The 15,661-nt window shown below is 43.3% G+C and overlaps 1 protein-coding gene across 4 annotated transcripts in view; it reads left to right on the top strand.

Annotated features, from left to right (window-relative positions):
• Window positions 1–15,661, top strand: part of Plekhg1 (pleckstrin homology and RhoGEF domain containing G1) — a 195,003-nt gene that overhangs the window by 55,642 nt on the left and 123,700 nt on the right. For 3 of the 4 annotated variants that reach the window (XM_040728108.1, XM_040728106.1, XM_040728105.1), the window contains exon 2: window positions 309–370. The gene's annotated coding sequence lies outside the window, so the exon portion shown is untranslated. Of the gene's footprint in view, window positions 1–308; window positions 371–2,594; window positions 2,691–15,661 lie in introns of all 4 variants that reach the window. The other variant, XM_040728107.1, reaches the window with a different exon arrangement.

Below are 15,661 nucleotides of genomic sequence, written 5' to 3' on the forward strand. Positions count from 1 at the left end.
GGCCGAGGGGATGGCCCAGTGTGTAAGAGCACGTGTACAAGTGTACAAGAGCAAGGACCTGAGTTCAAATCTCCAGCACCCATGTGAAAAGCCAGGTACTGCCCGTGTGCCTGTGATATCAATCAGAGCTGCTGGATTTCTCCTTTAAAACAGTGTCATGGAGAGTGTTAGGGCGGAACACCAGTGTCCCCCTCTGACCTCTATCCCTGTGCACATATAACTAAACGTGCAAACTAAGAAAATAAATATAGTCCTTTAAAAATGGCATTTTTAGTAAAATCTATTTACCTTTTGTGTTTCTGCTGTAGGTGAGGACTGACAGCAGGAGTTGCTGGTGAACACATCAGAAAAGTGAACATCAACTTTCAAAGTAAGTTGTTTCCATTTTTCTTACTTTCCTGTTCCGTGGGGGTTTCTTGTTTGTTTGTTTTCTTTTTTGACTACTTGACTGTGAAATGTATGTAAAAAAGGTTAATGTGTTTATAATCTATGTATATTAGCTTTTTATATATTTTATATGAATATACACTGAAGCCAATACGTTTTAATTTTAAAGTAGGTTTTTTTAAAAAAAACACTGTTCTGAAATAGCGATTAACTCTTTTTCTGGAATTACAAGTGTTGTTAGCAAAGTATGTGAAGTAGAAGACTGCTTGCTTCCCGATAATACCCTCAGGGTAAACACGGGGGCAGAAAGAATCTGTCCTAGCCTGACCTGCTTCTTCCGGTTAGCCTGCTACAAGCTAATGAGTTAGAGTTCCTTTTAAACGCTTGTCATTGACCAAACTTCTATTTGTCCCTTTTGGCTCCTTTTCCTGAAGCATTAAAAGTCCTGCTCCATGTAGTGATGGTACCGGAATGCTGCGGTGATACAGGGCAGGGACGTGCATGTTAGGTCCAGGTACCTGCTTGACTGTTCCTCTCCAAACTGTTGGGGCATACCAGACTGACCACAGCTGAGGCTGTTTGTCAAGTGATGAGCCCTGCTCAATCCCATATCAAAATTTCATAAAGTGATAGGGATGTATGAGGAACTCCGTTGGGTAAGCACAAGGTTCTCACTTGTGTGTGTGTGTGTGTGTGTGTGTATGTGTGTGTTTTTTTTTTTTTTTTTTTTTTTTTTTGGTTTTACAAGACAGGGTTTCTCTGTTTTGGAGGCTGTCGGTCCAGCCTGGCCTCAAACTCACAGAGATCCGCCTGCCTCTGCCTCCCGAGTGCTGGGATTAAAGGCGTGCGCCACCAACGCCTGGCGTGTGTGTGTGTGTGTGTGTGTGTGTGTGTGTGTGTGTGTGTGTGTTTATACTTACAATTTTATAACAAAATGGAAAAAGTAAAAGCTGAAGCCTGAGGATGGTTTAGAGTAGTGGTTCTCAACCTTCCTAATACTGATCCTTTAATACAGTTCCTTATGGTGTGGTGACCTCCAACCATGAAATTATTTTCATTGCTATTTCATAACTGTAATTTCGCTACTGTTATGGATCGTAATGGAAATAATTGTATTTTTTCCGATGGTCTTAGGCAACTCCCGTGAAAGGGTCACGACCCACGGGTTGAGAACCACTGGGTTAGCACTTCATACCTCAACCCACAAAATAATAATGCTTTGCTGGAGTCATAAATGTTTGATTGCTGAGCTATTCTGGAAGAATTCAATGTTGTCGCAAAGACCAACTTTCAATGAAGTCAAGATGCCCCAGCCTGCACCAGAACTCATAGGAGTTCATTTAACTGACGAGACAATGGCTTGCCCCTGCAGGCTTCTCTGCTAAGAAAAGTGGTTCAAAGCTGGTTTACCCACTAAGCACAGTGCCCAGTAGTGGCCTATGAAAATATTTTAATATTTTCCAAGTATAAGAAAAATATAAATATATTAATGAGTATGTAATATTGAATCTGAATAATATTTATCTTGATACCAACATAGTTAAGATACATAATTTTAATAATTTTTCATGAAGGAAAGAACACAAGGACCCACACTCACAGGAGCCATGTGTCCCCACCTGAGTCACAGTCAGACACTCAACGCGCTTGTAAGAGTTGGTCATGTGTGGTTTTGTTTGACATGTAATAGACATTTCTTTTCTAAAAAGGATTTGTTATTTATGTGCATGTGCGTGCCCATGTGGGTTTACATGCACCATGTGCATTCAGGTACATGTGGAGGCCAAAGGAGGGGCAATTCTGCTGTAACTAGAGCCACAGGGGGTTGGGAGCCACCTGATGTAGGTGCTGGGAACTGAACCCAGGTCCTCTCCAAAAACAGTGAGCATTCTTTACTGCTGAACCATCTCTCCAGCCTCTTTTTCTTCTCCTCCTCCTTCTTTCCTTTTTAAGGAAAGGATTATGTTCTTTGAAAATGAACCTATACATTTGTTTCTTAGAGTGATGCATGGCTATATCTTCAAAGAAAGAAAAAAAATGACATATTGCTACATTAGATGGTTATGATTATTCAGTCAGTTTTCCTAATAGTCAAATAAGTATTTTCCCTTCTGGACACCCATAGATATCCTGTTTCCTCTGTGATATGATACAGACAATAAGAAAAGAGAATGAGACTTGACTCTGGTTCCTTTGGTCCCACTTAGCTAGATGTCACTGAAGGCTTGTGCTCCTTGGGAACTGTGGTCTACTGTGACTCCTTGACACCATTCAGGGGAAGGGAGCCCTGAGCTGCATTTCTGGTGAGTGTCTGTGACTCATCTGGTTTCATTTATTTCAAAGCCAATAGTTTTGCACAAAATATTTTTGTTGGTATTCAACACTGGTGACTATCAGTGATGCAGAGACCTCCTCAGAGCTTCTTGTTGACTCAAAGTAAGTTTATTGTCTGTCTGGGGATCTTCTTTTCAACATTCAACTCCCAGAAGACCGGGTCTTTATATGTTATGCTGACTGATCTAGACCTTAGGGGAAAACAGACGCATTAGAGAAGCTCAAATACTTCCTGGAAGAATGAGATAATTTCCTCCTTTAGAAGAGAAATAGCCTGCTGTTGAGCTGGGTAGGGAAGAGCACTGTTCAACCTTTGTTCTCCAGTACCAAAAAGCTTTGGCAGGCATGCAGAAGTGTTTGTGGTCCCTTGATAAAGAACAAGAGCTTGAAAACCAGGGACTTACAAGACACAGTGCTGTCCACTTGAGGGCGGCACTTATGTCAGCTTGTTCTGTCTGACAATGCCAGTGGTTGCTACTTCCATAGACCAAGCAAGAATGGCAAGAAAATTATAGACAGAGGCGTTGCCTCTTCCTAGCTACTGAAGACCTAACAAGAAAACTGACCATGGTTAGCAAGATTAGGTTAGACAATGCTAACCTACAGAGACTTCAAATATCAGAGAAGGATAGGTCTGCTGTACAAACTTGGGGCTTGTTCTCTTGAGAACAACCAGAAATACATGGTCTTTCTGTTGGTTGGCATGATGTGTGTATGTGTTCAGTTTGAAGACTATATTTTTTTCAGATACCACAAAAATAGTCCTAAATGAAAGCATCTCTGTACATTATTTCCTGTGCCTTCTTGTTTAGGGTTTCCCCACCCTAGACCTTTGATGAAATGACATCGGAGTGGAGATGCTGCAAGAGCATAGGGTTAAAGGGTAGCCTAAGGAACAAAGCGTGCCTGTTACTGTCACAAATCCACACCAGGCATCTTGATCTTCCCTCTTCTGCTGGTGTTTTCTGAGCCCCTTATACTATTGAGTTGAGTAACAGGCCAGAGAACTCCTTTTCAGCAAAGATGCCAAAGATAGTTAAGATTAAGCACAGTTGTGACTGTGATCCACAGTGCCCATGATCCTGTCATGCACTGGGCCCCTCCCTGAAGCATCACTGCAGCTTTTTTCCATCCTTGTATAAGGTGTTCCTCCATCATGAGAAGGAGGACACTCACTGATCTCACCCCAGGTCAGTTGCTGTCACTGTGGTACCCCAGAAGCAAATAGTCCTGCAGCTGAAGAGTTTGCAGGATTAGAATTGTAGCTTTTTACCCCTAAGATTTACACACAATTCGGTGAAGGTATTCTGGGGAGAAAAATAAACCCGACATTACTGCTTGATCTTGTAGGTGACCTTGCTACTGTGTCACAGGGCCCTGTAAGTATCTGGCTCAGGGTTGATTGATTTGTCGGAAGTTAGCTAATAAAACAATAATCAGTGTCTACATCATTAATGATTCATATGATGAATAAGTAACTCATTGTATCAGACTAGACACTGCCGATACAACCATCCTGTGGAATTCTTGGCAGAGGGTTAGAGAACAAGAATCAGAATGCAGTGTGGGCGACCTTAAAAAGCCACTGAAGCACTTTCCTTCAGTCTCTCCCATTGCAAAATCTTCCGACTTTCTCTTGGCCTGGCCTGGCAGCACTGTGATGATAATTGTCAAGCATATGTATACATATGTATATGTATAAATACATATATTTATATGTAGTGATGATTTAAATGTGTGTGTGTGTGATGCTACATATATAAAGCAATACACTGCGTAAATGTGGTAGCTACAGACTTAACATCCTTCAGACGATATCCAGGTTTGGCTTTACCTACACAGTGGACATCTCTGTCTTTAACATGCGTCTGTTGGAAGTTTGCCTGCATAAGCTGGGGTAGAGAGCACACACTCTTGAGCCTTCCCCATTGTAGACTCTTGAGTTATGGCTGGCAAAAGGTACAAGGAGGGTGCTAAACATTCTTTACAGAAACAAAACCTAAGTTTAAAACTGAGACTTACAGTTTAACTTTCTTCACTCTGTTGGGCTTTAAATTTACTTGGATGAGTATTCGCTTTTTGTTGTCCATTTCTATCCCTTGAGACATTTGTCTTATACTTGTCATTGTTCTTGGGGAAGCAAGTCATCCATTAGAAGTTTTTCTCAAATGCTTGAGACTTCAGGGTATGGCTCAGTGGTAGCACATATGGCTGGCATGCACAAGGCCCCAAGTTTGAACCCCAGCAACACCAAAAACAAAACACTTGTCTTCCCATGCGGGGATGTCCTATGAGATGCTAATGCCTCTTTCTGTCCCTTGCTTTCAGAATCCGGAATTATGGTGATAGGTTTTTAAGCAAACCAAGCTAGGGATGTGGGGGGGGTGGATGATGTCACAGTCTGATGAGTGAAATGTGGGTTAAAATCAATCCCTTTTCCTGCTACAGAGACGCTCTGAACCCCATGTGTTAAACGGGGAAGTATTTATTATAGGAAAGGTTTCCCAGAATTCCTTAGTCCAGGAACTTCTCTCTCACAGCTCCTCCATTTAACCCATTGCTATGCTGCTCCAAGGAAGTGGCTTCCTGAGTGAAATTCAAGGTCAAGCTTGAAGCTGACCCAGAAGCAGGCTCCAGGAAGAAACGCAACTAAATCAAAGCTGTGACGGTGGGGAATGGGCATTTGGATTACAAAGCTCTACCCAGCTGTTCCCTTACTTCTCTACCTGGATAACCACGGGCAGAGCCCAGCCCTTTATCTAAGACTGACATTATGCTCCATAAGTAAAATGTGAGGGGCGTCTGGAAGCATTTAGCTAAGCCCCTGGCTTTAGTAGCTGTGAAGGGTGGCATTCAGCCACTTCAGACTCTAAGAGCGAGCATCTGAAATTGAACTTCCTCCAGTCTGATGCCATTTCAAAAAAAAAACAACTGATTTCTTCAGCACCTAGGTAGAAATGGCATAGAATTACTTGGCATAAGTTGTTATGGGTTCCATGTTAGAAGTGACCTGCTTTACAATGGTAAATTCCTTCTTGGTATTAAACACCAGGTTGAGTATGAGAAAGATCCAAAGGCAAGAGTGACATCTTCCATCCTTGGTGAGCTTAGAAAGTGAATCTGGGAAAAGCGCCCATGACCACATGTGACGTTTCTGTGGAGCAGTGTGTGGTGGTTGTGTGATAAAAGAAATTAGAGATTAATACAAAAAGTAGAATAAATGAAAAAGTAGCATCAAAGGTGTTGGAAAAGGACCAAACAGTCTCCACGTATAGTTGATTACTCATAAATATGCTTATGTCTCTGAGAAGGAAGCTGCTTTTTTGTTGGTCTGCACAGAACTGTGGATTAAGTCAAAACTGTTTTATTCTTATTCCAAACATTGAGATCCTTCTCCATTTTACTTGTCATTCAAAAAAGAAAACAAAACCATTTAGGGCTCACCTTGTATTAGTGGATTGTGGATTTTCTTCCTTTCATTTATTTTCCCTCAATGCACTGCAAATAAGTGTGCTACTCACTTGGCTTTAGCTAGATGCATGGCCACTGTGTTATAGAAAACCAGAGAGAATGTCATAGCTCTGCTCTACATGGGTTGGCGGTGGTCATTGGAAATTTCCTGTTTTTTGACATCTGCAAATGATAGTGACCTTGCATAGACCTGCTAAGACCTTGATGAATAGGCTCACTAACAGGCATGGAAAGGTCATCACCTCCAATGTCAAAAGACCAGATGCATTCCCTGGTACTCAGTACTCTCGGTAGCTGGAGATAACAAATGAATCCAGGCCTCCAACAATTAGCTGCAATATCTGAAAACTTTGTGGACCCACTGGGCCAGATCCCCCCCCGTTATAAAAGTCAATAAAAACAAAATTACCAGACATGCCTTGAGGGAATCAAAGCCTGTGATTTGGGCTGAACAAAAGCCAACATCACCACCACTGCCATGTCCTTTCTTTTCTCATTTGAGAGCCTAGCTACCCCTTTCCAGTGTCCCCGGGGCACAGCTTTTAGGAATCTGTGACTTGTTCCTTTCACTGCCTTGTGTTCCCTGAGTGATGGGGGGGGGGGAAGTCTGTGCTGGAGGAAGGTTAAATGGCTGGTACGGCCTTGGTAGAGTTAAAGCAAGGCAGTACAGCCATCATTGTGGTCTAAGTTCAAAAGATGAGGGGTTGCAATTGATCCCAAGCCTGTATTGAGTCAACTATTTTCTTTTAATATTCTTTGTTTCTTTAAAATGTAGGGTTTGGTTTCATCAAATGTTGTAACTTCATATGTATGCCTTTGATTCAAGAAGCATGGTCATTCAGAGGGGAGTGGAGTTTAGTCATTTTCCAGGTTCTCAAGGGATGGAATATCAGAGCAACCGCTTCTAGCCAAACCTTCACCAAATCGTGTTTCTCTGGTTTCCGGTTTCTCCCTAATCCCCTGGTTAGTTTCTAAATCATTTCCTGGTATTTTTCACTGGAGATTCCCCCAGAAACTTCTGGGATCATGTCTTCTTCCCGCTGCCAAAATCCCCTGCTCTATTGTTGCAGGGAATGAAGACAGTTTGCAAAGGCACCTTATTCAAAGCCAAAGGTGGGCCTCCTCTCTCCCTGCCTTCTCACCCCTCCTCCCCGCCCTTAGTGCCAGCTTTCTCACCTGTTCTCCTTAGATTTACCTCCTCATCCTCCTCACCCTAAGGTTCCCATTTCCACTGCCTTCATAAAGGATAAAAATGAGCATTTAACCACTCAATGCAAGCTACACACTGTATGTGCTATCTGAGTCACGAAGCCTTGCAACAATTAGTCACTAATTGAATGATTACAGGGTAGGAGATGGAAGATTTTTCAGAAATGCAAGGAAACAGTCTAAAATCAAGAGTGAGTATGTAAGTATGTGAATGCATGTGTGAGTGTAAGTATGTGTAGGAATGAGTGTGAGCAAGTGTGTGTGTGTACATATGAATGTGTGAGTGTGTGTGTGTGTGTGTGTGTGTGTGGTGTACTAGGGATGGAATCTAGGACTATAGTATTCTAGGTAAATGTTCTACCATTAATTCACACATCCAGACTCCTTGCTCATCCACTTGAAAGAAATTTGAGGTGGAAATGCCCAAGCCTAACTCCAACTCCAGAGTCCTCTTCTTGCCCTGGAGTGGTACCATAGCAGCCTGAATACCATGCTGCATGCATCCTGGGTAGAAGTGGTTTGTTTCTCTCCAGTGTTCTGAACTTACACATCCCCTGGCTACTCTGTCTACCACCTGGCATATCCTAAGTACAATGCTGATCAATTCATATGTCTGAAATTCACAACCACCTGTTGTTACTCAATCCAACACGTCTGCTTGTCTGAAGTCTTTCTGCCACCTGTTTTTAAAAGTGGTTGGGGTTTGTTGTTTTATTTTTGAGACAGGGCCATGTTGTATGGTCCAGACTGGAACTTCATTCCCTTTGTAGTCTCCTTTGTATCCTAAGCACTCCCTTGGTTGGGTGGAGGGTCACTGAGCTAGAAACATGGGGGAGGGGGACTCTGGATGGAGCTTTACTGAGTCTGCCTCTCTAACTCACAGGGAAGCCTCAGATGGATAAATCCCAAGAGCCTGACAATGAGCTTGCCTTTGCAAGTGACACCAGGGAAGAGAGAGCATGCACTGGGCCTAGTGTGGTGAGGGTCTGGCCTTGGCAGATTCCCTGGGAGCTGTAGAATGACTGCAGGGGTGTGGCATCCCAGCCACCAACAAGTCCGACGTATAGGGAAATGAAAGACATGACATCCAACCGTTTGTGCTAAGAGAATACGTCTGCCGCCTTTACTACCAGGAGAATGCATGTGCGTATGTGTGGTGTCTATATGTCTGCCTGTGTCTGTGCCGTAAGGAGTGAGCAGCCTTGTATACAGACTTACAGCACAGTGGAGAAACCCCAGGTGTAAGAGCTCGTGTTTTCCTCGTGCTAGATGTTGATGTCAGTGGGGCATGGCCAGGGCTGTAAGCCAGGACTAGAGAGCAGGATGCACCTGTGGCTATCAGCTGACAAGCAATGCACAGAAATCTGTGGGGGTCGGGGACCAACACAGGGGCAGTAATGGATCTAAAATTTGCCCTTCCTTTCCAACTTGATCAGTTTCCTTTTCCATTTGCTCTGGCCTGATTGTATCTGCCATGTCTCTGAGGTACTCCATCACCTAGCCTCTGAAGGATTCATTTGGCAATTTTAATTATGTGTCGCTGCCTGTCTCTTAAAGAGTTTATATATCCTTCTTGAAATGCCTCAGAGTGGCTTCTCCCCTTCCCATCCTAATGGGCTTAGGCCCCTGAATGGCAGAGTAAGGCCCTGGGTAGGGCACATAGCCTAGTGCCTTCTATGTAACTACCTGGCACATAAAGTGTATTTTGAAATACCAGATGTCCCAACACCATCAGAGGTAAATGAATATAAAGTTTGGATGTGAAGTTGCCAATTGGGAAAGGTGTTCACACCTATATTACTCTCCAGTTTAGGGTCTCTGTAAGATCGATTTTTAAAAATCAGATGTGCATTCTTTAAATTTTTTTATTCCATTTGTATCCCTAAGAAAATGATGAGCTGGTTTGGTTTTAAGTGCAGGGCGCCCCAGGAAGGTGCCCATTGAGAATCTGATTAAGCGGATTTCTCATTCTTCATCCTGCAAGTGAGAATTCTGCAGAGAAAATACAGAGCCCAGCAACTGGACTGTCCAGTGCCTAAGCCAGCAATCTCTTAGATGCCGGGTGACCATCACATGTGGCTCTGTTTGTAGCTGTGTGTTCCCAAGGCCATTCTAAATTAGATAACATTCTGGGTTTTCATAATTGTAATCTTCCAGCATTCCATCTTTTTTTTTCAAATGGATTTCTGAGGCCCTTTTCTGCCTCTTTAAACCAGAGAACTATTCTTCCCTCCTCTCCTACCAGCCATCTTTCCTAGAGTCTGGTGGGGAAGCTGGTCTGAAAACAGGGCCCCTGCAAAGGTGTCTTTCTCCTTTTCACATCCAGCATAAATGTGGTGGCAGCTTCAAACTAAAACAATAGGGTTATTCATTATATGGTCCCTGGCTTTCATTAGGGTCCTCACATGCGCAGTCAATGTTTAAAAATACAACCTTTATAATTCTAACAAGAGGGTCTGAAGCTCTCTGAATAGTCAGTGTAGGGATTTGCTATAACAGTCTGAGGCAAATGGTAGCCAGGTTTCAGATGCAATGGTATTTGTTCCTTTCTGAAGTCCACAGATTTGAGCAAAGCCCATTTATAAACAAAATACTTTTTATTAACTTAAAAATATTTTGCCTGTATAGGAAAGTTTTCTTGTTGAAATATTTGCCTGAGGAGAGTAGATGTCTCCTTGATCTGCCAGGCTTAATGTTGTTAAATTGATCTGTGCTGCAAGATCTTTCAAGGAGCCCCTCCCTGGGGAACAGCTTTCTTTCTTATTGGGATCAAGGCAGAAAGTAAAACTCTATATCTCCTCTCCCCCCAACCTCCCCCATGGAAAGATGCCCTCCTCATGATGAGGGAATTCCTTTCGTAGAGCCCTCAGCTGACTGACTGCCTGTGTGATTTTTGCAGATAATGTCTTAGAGTACAGATAACAGGCTGCCTCAGTGCTCACCATCAAAGCTCTCTTTCAGTAAACCCCAGGGTGGGATGGTCCAGTGGGTAGAGGTGCTTGCACACAGACCCAAAGACCTGAGTTCAATTCCCAGATCCCACAAGGTGGCAGGAAATAACTAACTCCCAAGAGTTGTCTTCTGACTGCACACACACATCCACATGTGAGCTATGGCTTGTACATGCATGTACCCACACATTCTCATGTGAGTCCTACCAGGTACATGCCTGTACCCACACACAAGTAAATGAATGAATAAATGAATAATAAAATGCCAAAAATACAAACATTTAGAGAGCAGTAGCTGCATATTCAACTTGAGGATTCTGTAGATAAAACTTGTAAATAATACTGATTCAGTCATTCAAACCATGTATTTACATACCATTAGGTGCAGGCGATCTTCAGTGTGAGCCAGGATTGTTTTCCAAAAGTTCATTTGCAAACCATTTTGGAGTATATTAAAACTGTATATAGGGAGTTCTCAGACAAATTCAGACTATTTAATCATGTCATACCTGAAATGTTGCAGACTCATGAAAAAGCTTGTAGTATCTAGCCTGTTAATATGCTCTCTCTCTCTCTCTCTGTCTGTCTGTCTGTCTGTCTGTCTCTCTCTCATTGTTGTATAGGCAATTGAAATTTTGGCATTTGTGACCTTCTAAATAGTATAGCATAAACACTTTGTATCAGACCTGAGATCTTGCCATTGGAGTTGAGACATACACTTATTATCTATGAAATACAGCATTGTAGACATGAATGGTCCTATGTGAAAATGATTCAGGAGAGCTTTACCTGCAAACCCTCCAGTAACAGAAGCACTTTCCAGTTGTATAGCACTTGGAAGTTTTGCCAATGCTTATGTGTCATTCTAGTCTTAGTTCTGAAACTCTCTTAAGATCCAGACCCAAACATACCTGTTTACTTCGGGGCAAAAGCTGAGATGGGATGCTTTGAAATAAACAGTAAGATAAAGCCCTGATCTTGACAAGAAGGTGGGCGGACACTCAAATGGCAGCCTCTAAGACCTTCCATCTTGGGGGAGAAAAACACAGTTCAGAGGAGCATTGTGCTCACTGCGCAGATAAGTTATGCTTAGGTAGGAATTCTATAGCTGTGATGAAACACCATAACTATAAGCAAGTTGGAGGAAAAGGTGGTTTATTTGAGTCACACTTCACTATTTCTGTTCATCATCAAAGGAAGTTAGGACAGGAGCTTGTTCAGGGCAGGAACCTGGAGATGGAAGCTGATGCAGAGGCCATAGAGGGATGCTGCTTACTGGCTTTTTCCTCATGACTTCCTCAGCTTGCTTTCTTATTGAAGCCAGGACAACCAGCCCAGGGATGACCCCACCCACAGGAGAGCCTTCACCCACCAATCGCTAATTAGGAATGTGCCTTACAGACAGACATTATAGAGGCATTTTCTGTTAAGGTTCCCTCGTTTCTGATAACGTTAGTTTGTGTGTCAAGTTGGATTAGTCACATTCCAACCCCTTTCTCTTCTGCTGCTTATTTCCCCATGTACTTCTATTTACAGCCTTAAAGCACTGAAACCAAGTCACGCTGGCACCTCTGAAGCTGTGAGCCAAAACAAACATGGCCTCACTGTGACTTGATAGTCTTAGGATCCTCCGTGGTAGTGAAGAGTGAAACAACATGCATTCCAATGGGAACAGGGAAATCACGGACAATGTCAGTTTGAGAGATAAGATGAGATCTCTCCCATCCATACCTACTCCTGCAGGCTCTCCAAGTTATGTCTTATACTTTGATAGAGGACATATCTCCTGTTATGAAACAAGTATGATCTCACTTTCATCTCATGATCAAAGTAGCTGCAGGCTCCTTGAACAGATGGTACCCCCAAATCTAGCTGCTGCTATATCCAGCACCAATTGAGCCAAGAGCCTGGCCCAGGTCTGTGGTGTTTTGTTCTTTGAAATCTGTATCTATACACCTTGCATACAACGACGATGCTTCTCCCATAGGGGGTTCTAAGTGAAGATCACCATCAGAGATGTTCTCTACTCTGATGTTTTTAGGATTTGGGCATAGGCTATGGAGACAGGGATCAAAGCAGGAGGCACACCATGAAGCTGCTGAGGTGAGTGGGAAGCGGCTAACTCAGATCAGAAGGTAGTACTAGGTTGTGGCGCGGGACAGATACTTTGCAGGATGTAGTGACTGAGACAAAGAGACCGGTATCAGTAGCTCGGGATTCTATCTATCCCATCTAATGCTCTGCTAATGGGAAGTCCATTCCAGACTCCAGACTTCAACTCTGGCCTCACAGTGATTTAAGACATGGTCCTTCAGGTTACAAGTTATTTAAGAAAGCAGCAATCTGGGCTGGAGAGATGGATCAGAGGTTAGGAGCGCTGACTACACTTCCAGAGGTCCTGAGTTCAATTCCCAGCTCATAAGCACAGTAGCTCATAACCAACTATAATGAGACCTGGTGCCCTCTTCTGGCATTCAGGAGTATATGTAATTAACAAATAAACAGACAAATAAATTAATGCATTCCTTCACACCCCTCCCATAGAGGACCAAAGTCCTTGTTGTCTCTCTTTCCAACAATATATACTATTAGAAGAGAAAGCACTTTCACAGCAGATATAATGCTCTGATTATTCGCTAAAGCTGAGGCTGGGGAGTTGGCTTTCCTCTTGTCAGATCACGTGTTCCCAATTTCCTGAAGGGAGTCACACTGGCCACTATAGAAAGGCTGTTGTTGCTCCTAGTTATAAAATAGTGATAAACTAACTGACTCTTCCGGTATTTAGGGTTTGACTAAGGAACATGGACCAAGGTAGCATGGCGAGCCCTACCTTGGAATTCATTGGGTGTGAGGAAAGCACAGTTAAGGCTGAGGATGCTGGATACAGACATCCGAGTAGACTGTCCACTTCCACATCCCATGCAGGGTGGCTCTCCAGTAGGTGTTCATCACCACCCGTCATCCTTCCTTTAAAGCTGGAAATGGCCTTATCTGAGCCAAAACTTTCTATTGTAAAGCAAACATAGGGGCTGGAGAGATGGTTCAGCATCTAAGAGCAGTTGAGGACCTGAGTTTGGTTCCAGCTCCCACATGGCAGCTCACAAGTATCTGGAACTCCAGTTCTAAGGGGTCCAGTGCCCTCTTCTGACTTCTATGGGCACTAGACGCCCATGTGGGATGCATACAAACATGCAGGCGAAACACTCATACATGTAAAATGAAACAAATAAACCATTTTAAAAAGCAAACAGTACAGCAGAGATGTGTGGCTCATTCTGAGTCTTTCCGCAACCTGGATTCTGGGTTTAAAAAAGAAAAAAACAGCCAGGCATTGGTGGTGCACGCCTTTAATCTCAGCACTCAGAGGCAGGCAGATCTCTGTGAGTTCGAGACCAGCCTGGTCTACCGAGCGAGTTCCAGGACAGCAGGAGAGCCAGGACAGCTCTCCAGGACAGAGAAACCGTGTCTCGAAAAATAAAAATAAAAAAACAGCAAGTTATATAAATATCATGTAGCTTCCTGAACAAATGTATTAAAAGGGTCAGATGGTCCACTTTCTGCAAGCTGATGGAGTTGTGATCATCTGAAATCAACAGATGCATTCAGGTTGGAATGGTGCCCAGCAAAGGAAGTTTAGAAACACGGGCAAACTTGACCTTCTGTCAAGCCAAGGTCAGCACAGGCTAGCACGGGCCTCCAACTTCAAGACCTTCTGTGGTCTCGCCCTAACCGGCTGTCCTTCCTCTGTCTGTTGCCCCCTCCCAAGTGCCTTCCCAGTGGGCTCCCTCCTCATCTGTGTCTGGTAGCCGTCTTGCTCTGTTTTCCTTACCAGGGCCCGATTCTACTCTCCAGACAGTCTGTGAGCCAGGGTGTCTGTCCTCTCCTCAGCCTTACCTCGGTGTTAGCTTCTGACACAGAAAAGACCTGTCCCTAAGCAGCCTGTGTTACCTGTGGGAGAATGGAGGTCTAAGAAAATTAGTGATGCCGTGAACCAACGAACTGAGGGGTGGGGGGATGTAGCTCAGTTTGTACAGTGCTTGCCTAGTGATCATAAAGGCCTGGGTTCAGTCCCTGGTGCCTCACAAAGTAGTGTGGTAACCTGTGCCTGCCACTCCAGCCCTTGGCAGGTGGAGGCAGGAAGACCAATTCACGGGCAGCCTATGCTATGTAGCCAGCTTAAGCCACGGCTGTGCTATATGAGACCCTAAATTTAAAACACCAACAACAACAACAAAATTGAACTAGAAGATATCATTTCTAACCTCGGATACGTATCATCATATAATTGACTGCATGTATATTACCAGATTCTTCATATTCTCCCTAAAGGGAACATACATATCATGTTTGTAATATGTTGTATGTCCATGTCCATGCGCACACGCCCATCACACATATTGTTTAGTAGTGGGAAGTTAAAAAATAAAAAAGGTATTCTAAATTCATTTATAAAGCAAAAAGACCCTGACATAAAGCAAACTAAGGGTTTCTTTATGTCACCTAACAATTTCAGGTCACATTCCATCACTTTGGGAGTCACAGCAGCAAGTCACACAGCCCAAGCCAGCTTGTCACATGACCTCCACAGTCAACGGCAGAGACAGAATGAATTCAGGCTCCCTTACTGTTGGTTGTGTGCAGCTTGACTTTTCCTTTAATACTTTCAGGATCTCTTCCTAGGGAATGGTGTCACCCACAGGCAGCTGGATCTTGCTACATCTATTAACTTCAGTAAGCCCATCCCCCACAGCATATCCATGGGCCAATCCATTGTAGATCACCCCCCATTGAGTAAGTCTAGGTTATGTCAAATAGACAATTAAAGCTAACCATCACAGTGGGTTATTTAAAACTGATTGGCCAAATCAGTCTGTTTAAAACTTGGACTTCAAGCATTTAAGTCGTATAATATAGCATGAAAACTGGGCCTGATTAAACACACCTTGAGGCTGGTTTGTGTTACTTTCGGTTTTCTAACTCCCTTCAGGCTTTTCATTACCCCCAAGTATTCCAGGACTTTGCGTTTCTATAGACACACTTTTCAAAAGAGGATTTGAGCAATGATAACAAGTGGTGATAGGTAGTGTCCAAAGCGGACACTTAAAAGGAGTTTGAAATAGAATAGGCCTCTGTTTACAGCACACAATCTTTAACACCCTCATAGACACATCCAAAAGAGTGTTCCATGGTGATTCCTAATCCAATCAAGTTGGCAGTGAAGATTCAAACCACGGCAACCATTCGTCTGTTCCTGCAGTGTAAAGAGAAGTACAAGGAAAATCTCGAAGACGGCTTGTACACAAGCATGT

Source organism: Mesocricetus auratus, unplaced genomic scaffold, assembly GCF_017639785.1.
Source record: "Mesocricetus auratus isolate SY011 unplaced genomic scaffold, BCM_Maur_2.0 Super-Scaffold_100018, whole genome shotgun sequence".
Taxonomy (NCBI): domain Eukaryota; kingdom Metazoa; phylum Chordata; class Mammalia; order Rodentia; family Cricetidae; genus Mesocricetus; species Mesocricetus auratus.